The 13,450-nt window shown below is 37.1% G+C and overlaps 1 long non-coding RNA gene and 1 pseudogene across 1 annotated transcript; one reads left to right on the top strand and one right to left on the bottom strand.

Annotated features, from left to right (window-relative positions):
- The first annotated feature begins 1,377 nt into the window (after positions 1-1,377).
- On the top strand, positions 1,378-7,236 carry LOC148920699 (uncharacterized; annotated as a pseudogene).
- A 729-nt stretch (positions 7,237-7,965) lies between these two features.
- LOC148920698 (uncharacterized) lies at positions 7,966-8,538 on the bottom strand. The gene is made up of 2 exons (XR_016123196.1): positions 8,387-8,538; positions 7,966-8,163 (listed from the first exon to the last, which is right to left on the bottom strand). It is a non-coding gene; the product is annotated as an uncharacterized LOC148920698 (long non-coding RNA).
- Positions 8,539-13,450: the final 4,912 nt, after the last annotated feature.

Here is a 13,450-nt window from a genome sequence, read left to right as displayed (position 1 = left end):
TTGTTTCGGATTATTTGAAGGCCGGAGGCCGTTGATGTGAATTGCATGTTATTACATTGTGCATGCTGCCAGTTGTGGATATTAAATTGTGAAATTTTTTAACAGGTTGAAAATTTGGGAAATTATCAATTTACAAGAGAGAGTCTGCTGAAATTTCGGTAGAAAGTCTGGTACCCTTATTCCTTTTTGGGAAAGGAGGCTATAGTTTTAGTGAGTGGTCTTGGCACCGGTGTGATGTCGGATTTTTCCCACAGGATTCGTCCCGAGTTCCGAGGAATTCAGGGTGAGTCCTGTCACCTGGCCTATAAATATAAAGCTTTAACCTAAACCTAGGGGCCATATACCATATACTTTCTCACCATATTTCAATACACCCACAAATATATTAGAGAGGTAGCCAAGAGTTTGCTGATGCGGTGCTTTTAAAGCTTACAAAGGTGTTGCTGTGGAGAATCCAGAGATCAAGTCCATCAGCCAAATCGGTTTTATGACAACAATTATTTTGTTTATCTTCTCTTTTGTCATGAACCTATTTTCCTTGCTAGGGCTACAATGTAGCCTAACCATGAATACTTAATTTATATAGTTAGAGTAATTTTTTATTACTATTCCATGTTGAGTATTTGTTACTGTTATTAATGCTTTAAATATCTAGCTAATATTTAATTGATGATCCAAGTGGAGATCGAGAGGAGATGCTTGGTGTTTGCTTCTCGTAACAAATATCATGTCTTGAATGAGTACCCAAGAGGAACCAACATGATTCATGCAGTTTTTTTGCAGCTTCTCATAGAACTTAATGGGTTCTTGATTTTCTAAATTCGTAGCTCGAGAGAGAATGAGTTGTTGATTAAGAATACTTTTGGTTCAGCTCGAGAAGGGATATCGAATGAATTAGAAGAAACCAACTGTCAACATAGGTAGTAATTAGGGTAAATTGGCTATATGAATTAAGTGAAATTGGTTATGGTGAAATCGGATGCTTTAGTGCCACGTCACCTTGGTTTTCTAAACAGTTATTTAAATTGTTACTTTCATATTTGTTTTAGTTTAGTTTAAAATCAATTATTCAAATAAACTTTTCAATTAATCATAATTGGTAATTGGAATGAAATTACAGTCTTCATGGAAACGACGCTTCACTTATCTCTATATTACTTGTGCAGATTGTGCGCTTGCAATAATTTCACAACAGAAACGAACCAAAAGGGAAGAATCTTCAATCACAAACATTCATCTCTAAGATACACGATTGAAAGAACATTTGGTGTTTGGAAAAACTAATAGAGAATGGTACGTCAAATTTATAATTTTCCTTTGGAAAAAAAGTACAAGTCGTTGTCACTTCAATGTCTCTCTATAACTTCATAAGATTCAATGACGGATGTAGAGTTCCAACCATATGATGATGATGAAGAGCTACTTCCCCCAACAAATGAGGGAGAGACTAGTATGGAAGAGATTATTGTAGAAGAAAATGTAACTCGTGCACGAGAGATGGATGACGAATGCAAGAGAATCGTAAATCTTCTTATGTCTACTTGATATTTGTTTTTTTTAAAAGAAAATTTTGGTATTATTTGAAGCTATATATTTTCAATTTTCAGTTAAGAATGCCCAAGATTTAATATTATGGATTGGTTATCAATTTTAAAACGTTTGATTTTGAAAAACTGGAAAAAAAAAATACAACAAAAAAAAAATCACTTTTTTCTTTAGGAAGCCAAACGCTACGAATACCATCAAAATCACTTTTTAACAATATAAAAGCACTTCTATGTGGGTAGCCAAACAATAAACTAATCTTGTGTAAAAGCACTACTAACATAAAGTGATTATGCTAAAATACTAAGGACTCATTTAAGAGTGATTATGAGAGTGCCAAAATCACTTCCTGTTGGGTATAATCACTTTTGCTTAAAAAATAGGGTGTTTGGCAAAAATTTAAAAGCGGTTAAAATAGGTATTAGAATCACTTAAAGTGATTTTAGGGAGAAGCACATGAGAGGTATTTCTCCTTAGAAGTGTTTTTTTTTTCTTCAAAAAACCAAGAATCACTTGATTTCTTTTAATGAAACTTTTGCAATATATTATCATTATTATTTGTACAATATGCCCAAAAAGCCTAACCCTACAATTTTTAAGCAATCCAGACATTTCATCCACCCTAGTTATCACGTCTCTGCCTCTACCTCTGCTCTTTCTCTGTAGAGGCTTCTTGTTCCCCCATCTCTCACTACAATCTCTGCAAGTAAGGCTATCATTCTTCAAGGTAATCCTCTCTACTCTCACTGTTTTTATTTATGTACTTCTATATTTATCTTGGTAATTTTTTATTTTAGCTTTTCTTTTTGATCATATAGTACTATGAAATTCTCATGCTTCTTGATTCATATATTATATCACTACTAGTTATTAGTAAAAATATTATCAAAATCAGAAATTGAATTTAAGAGAGAGAGAGAGAGAGAGAGAGAGAGAGAGAGAGAGAGAGATAAGGGTCAAAGCTAGCGTAGCAATTGGCTATAATATGCCGATGATATTATAAACACTTTCTTTTGCAATAATAGAAGGATATAGAAAAGGTTGTTTCCTATTGCAATCTGTTTAGATGTGTTAGTTTGCAATTTTGGATTATATAAATGTGTTTTGAGCGTTCTCCCCATATCAGACATAAGAATATGACATAGATGAACGTGTAAAGCAATCTTCATTCCACATTGACGTAAATGCCATGTGGCTGCCTAATAGAAATTAAGAGAGAGAGAGAGAGAGAGAGAGAGAGAGAGAGAGAGAGAGAGAGAGAGAGAGAGAGAGACATATAGACACATAGATATTAAGAAAGAACTGTATGATTTTAATGATGATTTGAATAACACAAAACCTATACATGCATAGAGACACACAGACACTTACCAGAAATGTTGGTTTTTGTAATAATGTTCCGTTTCAATTTGTTGTTATGTCTGAGCACTTTTTCTGATGCAAACGTTTTCATGCAATATGAAAGTGCACCCCCATTTCATCTTTGATATTAGCTTCTTTTTTATTATTTTTATTTTTTTTTTGGGCTAACGACAAAAGACACCCTACTGGTTTAGGTTCATTCTCGAATTGGACCCCATAGTATCAATTTTATCAATTTACGCCATGATGTTTTGAAGATCGTCTAATTTCATCCTTCCGTTAAGTTGACCATACGGTCAATCGTTAACTGCTGACGTGGCACCTATGGGACCCACCCCACCAGCGCTTTGACCATTCCGCTCATGCCATCCAAGGGCGTTTTGGGTTTCTACAATTAAAAAAAAAAACTGAACATCATGCCCAAACTTGGGCACGATTTTCAAGTAGACGACCAAAGAAAAAGCCCCAAACCGTCGTTCATCCTCAACCTTAGTTTAACCTAAATCCTAAATCTCCATAGCTGACAGCAAGTTCTACGATTTCGAAGAAGTGAGAAGAAATGAGTTCGGATTTCAAGGCTCCAGGCGCTCCGCATCCATCATATGGTAAGTTGGTTTAAATTTTTGCGATTTGGGATATCTGTGTTGAATGGGTTAAAGGTCGTATGAGTTATTCTGGGTTGAATGTTGTGTTTTATAGGGTTTAGTGGAATAGTAGGAGAAGTATGAAAGATTTTGTCGAATATAGGTGGCCTTCTTGCAGATTTCGAATATAGGTGGTCCTTCAAGCTAAGCATGTGCTGGCAATGTTTGCCTTTAATACTCTAAGCGTCTGCTATTAATAATGCAAAAGTGTTAGGTGGAAGGGTGTGAAAAGGGTTGTTTAATAAAAATTTGGCTTTTGTATAATGGTCCTAAACTGAAAATAATTGAAAAGTCAGTTATAGTTTTTGTATAATGTTTGAATACTGTGTTTTGTGTTGTGTTTTATATTTGAATGGAAAATAACCCATGTTTGGGACATGTAATATGTAGGTGATCCTGAATTGTTTTCTATTCGAATGTACCATGGTGGTAAAATCTGTGGTAACTGTTATGCTTCTGGCAGTGTAGCTTGGTTTGATTATTGTGACAAGGATAGAATGTCAATGACTGAGATAGACAATATGGTGAGGGAGTAAGGGTATGATGGGTGATTAGTTACTGGTATAGTATCCCTATCTATAGCAATGGTGGCCTAACAAAGCTTAATGATGATCAAGATGTCATAGACATGCTTGTATTTGTACCAGAGACAAGGCTGATAGACATCTTCCTACATCATGGGGTTGATAGTAATGAGGGTTGGTTTTGTAGTCAATCAAGATCAAATTTTTTTGTTGATGTAGAAGCTGATATTGTGCCTAACAGAGGAGTTGTGATTGAGGAGCTTGATGACAATTATGAGGCTATTGTTCCTGTTGGTGGGAAATGCAAACAATGGAGGCAACAAAAAAAAAAACCAAGTGTGGTGATAGAAGAGTTCAATGAAGATCCAAATGGGGAACAAAGTGGTGGGGGTACACAAAAGCCAAGGGAATCTTCTACAAGACAGGGTGTTTCTGGAAAAGGAAAAGAAAAGGCAGTAGAGAGGGAATCTTCTGCTGTGCAAAAAGACAAAGAAAGAGCTGTTGAGAGGGAATCTTCTGCCACTGTAGAGAAAGGGAAAAGTAAAGTCAGTTCTATTTTTGGGAAAAGAAGGGCAAGAGCTTTTGATAAAAGGAGGTGCAAAAATGCAAAAAAGACACGTGATAAAGACCAAAGGTCCAATATAGTGATTGAGGGACTAGTTCAAAAAAAGGTTGTTGAAGGAAGTGTTGAAAAGAGCAAGTTATCAAGATGTCATCCAATGAAGACAAGAAAAGCAAGAACAAGGACCACAGTCTGTCATGACGAGGAGGAGTCAGCAGACAGTCTTGACTCTGATTTTGTAGACCCTAACTTCAGTTGTGATGATAATGATGATGATGTTGATTTTGATGAATGGGTGGACAAATAAAGTGAGTGGGTTGGAGATAGGGCAAAAGGAAAAGAGCCAGAGTCAACAAATGCTGGGGTTGAATCTTGGGATTGGGGTGCAGATGTTGAACTGGAATCAGAGGAGTATGATTATGATAATGTGCAGCCTAAATATGACTCTGATGATGACACTCCAATGACGGATATATGGCCAGAGTTCAATTAGGCAACTGACATGGCAGATCCAAAGTTTGAGGTTGGGATGAAGTTCAGTGATTGTAAAGTTTTTAGAGCGGTTGTGAGAGAACAATTTGTAAAGAGGAATAGGGATGTTGTATTTGTAAGAAGTGAGACTTTCATGCTAAAGGCAGTTTGTGCAGATCCAGATTGCCCATGGGAGATATATGCTTCCAAAATGCAACATGAAAAGACCCTGCAGGTTAAGAAATATGAGGGTGAACACACTTGTGGTATTGTTTGGGAGAACCCCACCGTGAAGTGTAGTTGGCTCAGTGCCAAATATATGGAAACATTGAAGAGCAATCTAAGTTGGCCAGTTAGCTCATTCATGGAGACTGTGAAGAAGGATTATAACAGTGGAGTTTCTAGGCAACAAGTTTATAGGGCAAAAGAAAGGGCATTGTGGCAAATTGAGGGAATATACACAGAACAATACTCCAGAATTTGGGATTATTGTGAAGAGTTAAGGAAGACCAATCCAGGAACAACAACCAAAGTTCAATGTGATTTCAATCAACCATTAGGTCATCTAGTGTTTCAAAGGTTATATGTGTGCCTAGGTGCATGTAAAGCAGGGTTCATTACTGGATGCAGACCCATTATTGGATTGGATGGCTGCTCCTTGTAGGGTGTATATGGAGGGAAATTTTTAGCAGCAGTTGTTATAGATGCTAATAATGAAACATGGGAGATTGCGTATGCAGTGGTTGAGTCTGAGTGCAAGGACTCATGAGTTTGGTTTTTGGAATCGTTGGTACAGGATGTAGAGATTGTTAACCAGTTTGGATACACTTTCGTATTAGACAAGCAGAAAGGATTATTACTAACTTTTGAGCAAGTTGTTCCTAATAGTGAACACAGGTTTTGTGCAAGACATCTGTTCACCAACTTCATATTACAATTCAAAGGGAAAGCTTTGTCTGACAAATTCGGGGGTGCTGCAAAAGCAACAACTGTTTCACAGTTTGCAAGACAGATGGAAGAGTTGAAAAACCTTGATATGGATGCTTATGCTTAGCTGATCTGAACCAGGAAAACCTCTCAGGCATTGGTCTCGATCACACTTCAGCACTTATGTGAAGTGTGATATGCTTTCAAACAATATGTGTGAGTCCTTCAACTCATTCATATTGCATGTAGAGATAAGCCAATACTGACCATGTTTGAGATAGTTAGGTGTAAGTTGATGAGGAGGATACAAGGCATAATGGACAAAATGAAGAATTGGACACAAGTAATTTGCCCCAAGATTTTTAAGAAAGTAGAGATTAATAAAGCAAAAGCAGGTGGTTGTGTGACTATGTGGTCAGGTGGAGGAAAATTTCAAGTTGGCAGTGGTGGGATTTCACAGTATATTGTGGACTTGGATTTGAGGACCAGTTCTTGCAGAGAATGGGATTTGACTGGTTGGCCTTGTGTTCATGGAGTGGAAGCTATAAATTACAATGAGGGTCTGAACGTAATAGATTATGTGGATGCATGTTATCACACTCAAACATATTTCAAGGCATATGAAAACCTCATACTACCTATTAATGGGATGGAGTTGTGGGATAGAACTAATATGCCACCATGTGTGCCTCTTTCATACTCCAAACAACCTGGAAGGCCAAGAAAGGCTAGAAGGAAGGAAGCAGGTGAATGTAGCAACAAGACCAATGTTGTTACAAAAGTTCAAGACTAACTGAGGTGTGGCCAATGTGGAAGAAAGGGACATAATAAAAGGACTTGTCATAGGAATCTCCCCCTAAAAACAAAAATAAAAAAAAGAGGAAGGCTGAGGTAAACATCTAAGGATGAACATTTGTTAATGTTATAAATTTTAATGTTTTTGGAATATGATGCAACTAACAGTTTATTATTTGTTGCCTCATCCCAACAAACTACTCAAACAAGTGAAGCTGGTTCTAGTACAAAAACAAGGCGAGCTAAGCCTACAAGATCTATGCTGAAAGGAAAATGGAAGAGAAAGGCCACCATTGCAGCTGGAAGTTCAAATGCCCCACCAACTTATTCAACTGCTCCATCCTTAACACCTGCAAGTGGATCTGCCGCTCTTGCAATCTGGATCTGCCCCTCCTGCATCAACTGAAGCTTCAACTGGCAATTCTTATTTATTGAGGAAACGACCTATGGTTGTGGGAGCATCAGACTTGAGCAAGGAATGATGACGGTCTTGCACACTTATCTATGTTGTATTAGCTGGTTTGGTTATTTTGAGCATGAGACAGTTGTACCTTTATTAGCTGGTTGGATTAGGTTATTATGTTATTTTGGAAGACAAGTTGCCTTGTGTTAGGAAGATAGCTTGTGATATTTTGTAAGACAGGTTCTGTTTTTTTGGAAAACAGGTACTGTGTTTTTGGAAAATAGGTTCTATTTTTTATTTTATTTTTTTTGGAATAGAGATTGTGTTATTTTGGAAGGTTGTAAATAGGGGTGGGCACAGTCCGGATAGGTCCGGTGCATAGCTCGAACAGAACCGAAATCGACACTATTCATTCGGTCCGGTCCGATTCGATTTTTAGTAAAAACAGTGGAAAAACTGGACCAAACCGAATGGTTGGCCCGGTCCGATTTTCCATTTGGGCGGGTTTTTTTGGTAAAAATATGTTTGTGTTGTGCTCCAGTAGCATATAAGATAAAGCCCTGTTTCAGATTCCTGTAAAAATTTGGCATCAACTTAAATAATTTCTACATGCCAAACATATGCATTTTAACTTCCAAATACAAAATGTGGCCATCCAATCCAAACATACAAAACATGGCCATCCAATCCAAACATACAAAACATGGTCATCCAATCCAAACATACAAAACATGGTTATCCAATCCAAACATACAATCTTAAAAATTATACAACCCAATGTAAAAATCGATAATTAAATTACAAACCAAATTAGAAGTTCGAAATATAAGCCAAAAATTAAAATATAACACCAATGAAGGCTTCACATATTAAATGATCACCGGAACGTAGAAGGACTTGAGTTGGTAGGTGCCTGTAAAATTGTAAGATCTACAAATAAAAACATTAACACATTAAAACATTAGGCAAACATGCAAACTATATATATAGTTATAATAGGGCAATGATTTCCCCACTCCTATTTTATCCACTTACACTCCTTTTTTAGTTATAAAAAAGGAGTGTAAGTGGATAAAATAGAAAAAAAAGGAGTGAGGAAATCACCACTCTTATAATATACATCATTAAATCACATAAAACTAAAAACAAATACCTGACTCAATGGATTCATAAAACTCCATTTCTTGAATGGTTGGCTCATATTGTATAACGGAGATGTCATCGGACCTTAACCAATTTTGAGCACAAATTAAGGCCTCCACAATCCTAGGAGTTAAAGAAGCACGGAATGAATTAATCACCCGACCACTCATGTTAAAGCATGATTCCAAAGCCAATGTTGATACGGGAATACCAAGCACATCCTTTGCAATAAGTGACAAACTTGGATATTTAACCCCATTAAATTTCCACCATTTCAAAATATCGAAGTTGGGAACCATTTTTTCAATTGGGTCGGTTAAGTACCTATCAACTTCATGCTCCAATATCACGGTGTTACTTGCTTGAGATTCTTTTATCAAACCTTCTTCCATTTCCCAAAGGTGTTTTTCCCCTCCTTTTTTGCTAGAACTTGTTATAGTAATACTACTAGTAGAACTAATATCACCATTAGCACTAGTGCATTAAGTAGGAGATGGTGGGATAGCATACTCCTCATAAAGCTTCATTAAAAGCTCTTTCACTTCATTTTTCTTCTTAATAGCATCTTGTGGGTTTTCAAACCTCCTCTTTAATACAAACTCCAAATTCCCCAACTTGTACCGAGGATCAAGAACAAGTGCTACCATCAAAAGTTGGTTCACTTTATCAAGATCACCCCAATACTTTTCAAATTTAACCTTCATGCTACATGCCATATCTTTCAAAACCGTGGAGGTGTGAGTTTCACTTGGTAATTGCTCTCCAAAGAACAAATCACCAATTTCACCCTTAATTGCAATCAAATTATGAAAGGTGGTGTGAGAAACCGAATGCAAAGAAACACTCATCTTCAATGTCATATCATAAAATACCTTTAAAAATTTGACAAAGGTAAGTGCATTGCTCCAATCTTCCTTAGTTGGTGGCCCTACCCTCTTTTTAGGCCTATGAGATGCAACCATCCCCTCAACTTCCCCAACCAGTTCATCTTCACCAAACCAAGACGCAAATGGGGCATCATCATCTTCTCCCATTCTTACAAATGCTTTTTCAAACTTCAAAGCAGCATCTAACATCAAATATGTTGAATTCCACCTAGTTGGAACATCCAACACTACAAGCCCTTTGCATTCAACTTGCTCCTTGAAAACACATGTTTTAAATTCCTCTAACCTTTGTGGAGAGGATCTTACATACCTAACCGCATTCCTTATTGCCAATATGCTTTTCTCTAGTTTTTTCAAGCCATCTCAAACAATCAAATTGACAATGTGAGCACAACACCTCACATGCATAAACTTTCCTTCCAATACAAGACTACCATTCTTCCAATGACCCATCTTTGACTTCAAGTAATCTATTGCCTTCATGTTTGAAAAAGCATTATCGGGCGTGATTGTGAGTACCTTCTTCAAATCCCAATGAAGCAAACAAGTCTCAAGGAGTTTACCAATTGAGTTTCCCTTGTGGTTAGCAATGACACAAAAATTCAAAATTCTCTTGTGCAAATTCCATTCACCGTCTATAAAGTGTGCCGTGATCACCATATAATTTACGTTTTGAACACTTGTCCAAGTGTCCGTTGTGAGACACACTCTATGTGATGCTAATTCTCCTTTCAACTTTTGTTTCATCTCTTCATACATAACCATAAAATGCCTTACAAGTGTCCTACGAGATGGCACTTGGAAATGAGGGTTCAATGATTCACAAAATCTCTTAAACCCTTTACATTCAACCACGCTAAAAGGCAACTCATCCATCACTACCATTTCTACACAAGACCTTAACCAATCTTCTTTAGTATGCCCGGTTGTTGAAAGACCACCAAGTGGTTGGTCAAACGACAAGGTCTTTTGCCTTTTATCCTTTCCAACACTCCCAGGGAATTTCTTACATATAGACTCAATATGTTTCTTCCAACTTGACGTCCCATTCACATTGGGGTCCGCGGCATAACTAGTAAGGCAATACTTGCACCTAGCTCTCTTTTTACTTGTCAAAGATTTGCTACCATCCTTCTTCACGGTCTCAACCACATCATCATATTTCTCAAAGTGATCCCACACCTCCGATTTTTCTCTTAATGGCTTTCTAGTCTCTAAAGGAGGTAACGGTGGAAGACCACTATGTTGAAGGGGTGTTTGGGCTTGAGGTTGGGTTATTGGTATAGTAGGTGATGGTGATGATGCGGAAGCGGATGCGGATGCGGAAGAAGAGCATACTTCATTACTATTACTAGGCAACTGCTCAAATTGGTCTATCCTTCTTTTAATATTTAAAAATCAGCACCTAATTATTTATCAATACAAAAATCAGTAGCATACAATAATATCAACGTATAGCATCAATAAACTAATAGAGAGAGCGAGAGCGAGAGCGAGAGAGAGAGAGAGAGAGAGAGAGAGAGAGAGAGAGAGAGAGAGAGAGAGAGATTTAACTTAAAGTTCACACAATATTATCTAATTAAACTAATACAGCAGCAACATACATACAGCATATAATATTATCTTGTCTTTTTTGTAGATACTACATCACTTTCTGTGCATGGTAATGGGGAAAAATAGTGGGATCTACTCTTCATTCGACATTTAGATAGGTGATTGTAATATGATCATATGGAGACTTGACCCTGGCTTTGATTGAAGATGGACCATTAATTCAAATATAAATCATCTACGAAAATAACTTGTCAACCTTCTAACCAAAAGGAAAATTTGTTTAGCTTTGCAATTTGGAGCTGTTCAGTAGTTTAAAATATTTTCAAAAGCCATTATAAAAATTGCACAAACAACAACAAGCTTCTACGAGATTGCTTTTCAATGTTTGGGTCATGATTCTAGTTCTACTTGTCTCCCTTTACTTCAAACCAGAATAAGTTATAGTGTTCCTAAATGTTCACAACAACACATAAAATCAATTTTCATAAAACCTTAAATCAGACTTAGAAACACGACATTGTCTACAGCAAGCTTGAAACACACATCGATGGAACAGTAAATCAATTGAGGGAAACTAGAGCTAAAATTGAACACAGCTGAGCTAGATTATTAATTAATTAATAACCAAACAGTGCCTAAAAATGGAGCTGGTGATTTCACAATATCTCATAAAACAACAAAACCGATAATGCTTAATGATCTTTCAAAGATGCAGTCACCCAAACCTACAAGTCCTTCACATGATTAATTTTGGTATTGCAGATATAATGCGTACCTCTTCCTCAAGTTTTGAGAAAGTCAGTCTCTAATGTGTACCCCTGCCTTTTTTCAATGTCAATACGCAATATGTGATGAAGGGCCTTTACTCATTGCTTCCTCTCAATCACAATATATGTTCTTGAAATTTCAATGCATAACAAATTCAACAATTCAATTTGGTTTCCCTTCAATTCTTAGCAACATCATGACAGCAAAAAAAAATAAAAAAATTACACAGCAACAGCATGGGAGAGAAAAGGAGAAGAGGAGACATCCAAAATAGCAAGCAAACAGAGAGAGAAGAGGAAGATCATGACTTACTTGAGGTGTGCGCTGCGTGATTGTCGTTGTCGGCGGCGTGGTGCTGCATCTGAGAGAAGAGAAATAGACAGAGCGATAAGGAGAAGAGGAGGAGAGTCTGAGGGAAAACGAAAACCTAATTTGCATAACTAAAGTGGGCCTGTATCAGATATGGCCAGTTCTATTCTAACAAAATAGAACTGGCCTAATAAAATAATATTTTTTATATTGTATATTATATTTAATATATTTTAAAAAATATATTAAATCTCTGTCTGCAGTTCGGTCCGGTCCGGTGCTATCTCGTGTAAAACAAGAACCGAAACGGTTTGAACTAGTCCGGTCGATCGTCGATTTTGTTGACTTTTTAGTCAACTTGGTTTTTCTAGTTTTTTTTCTTCCGATTCGGTTCGGTTTTCCGGTTTTCCGGTTTATATGCCCACCCCTAGTTGTAAATGTTGTTCTGTGGCCTATTTTGTTGTAATGTTGCAAGTGGATATGTTATTATGTGGCCTATTTTGTTGTAATGTTGCAAGTGAAAATCAATTTGCTCATATGTTGTACAAACAAGTTGTTGGAATGAACAAGCTATTGCATTACCAAAATTTCACATTGTATGCAGATTACATAGCCTTTCCCATTACATAACCAAAATGCAAAATGTTCATTCCCATTACATAACCAAAAGCACACTGCTTTCCATACCAAAGGCACAATGCAAACCTAACCAAAAGCACATTACTTCCTATACCAAAAGCACAGTGCATCCCTAAAACACCCAATTTCATGCCAATTCCAAAGTCTTCAGCTTCAGTCCATCTGATCTACCATTCCCTCCAAAGAAGGACATTGCAATAAGCATCCACGACACCACCAATGCTACCCAAAGAACCTTCTCTCTGCGTCTAGCCTTTGCTAGTGAATTCTCCAACTTATCCCGCAATTTGAGCAACCTCGGAATCACAACTTTAAACCTTTCACACATTTCACATCATACCAAACCCAGAAATCACAACCTCCTCTACCCTGCACAAAACCCACCTTGTAAATTAACATTTGCACCTGCTACAATTCAAAATCTAATATTTTGCACCAAATCCAGTTTTTAACCTTTGCACACACACAGCGAATCTCCTTCTAGGATTCAAAATTGTCCACGAGGTTTGGATTCTCACATTCTTACCACACCAACACACCATAGCCTTATGCTCCATTTCTCCTTTGTTTTCTGGGTTAAGGAGCTAATACACTCGAGCGGCCGACTTCTTCGAAATCGTAGATCTAAGCTCTCAACTATGGAAACGTAGGATTTACATTAGGGTTTAGGACAAATTTGGGGCTTTATCTTTGATCTCCAGCTGAGGTTGAGGATGAACGACGGTTTGGGGCTTTTTCTTCAATCGTCTTCTTGCAAATCGTGCCCTATTTTGGGCGCGATGTTCAATTAAATTTTTTTTTTGTTTTTTGTTTTAATTGTAGAAACCCAAAATTGCCCTTCAGATGGCTTGAGCGGAATGGTCAAAGCGCTTGTGGAATGGGTCCCACGAGTGCCACATCAGCAGTTAACGATTGAC

The sequence above is a fragment of the Prunus mume genome, linkage group LG1 (assembly GCF_029339155.1).
Source record: "Prunus mume cultivar Tortuosa linkage group LG1, ASM2933915v1, whole genome shotgun sequence".
NCBI lineage: Eukaryota > Viridiplantae > Streptophyta > Magnoliopsida > Rosales > Rosaceae > Prunus > Prunus mume.
Note: the sequence above shows the minus strand (reverse complement) of the source record. Positions and strands in the feature narration are given on the sequence as shown.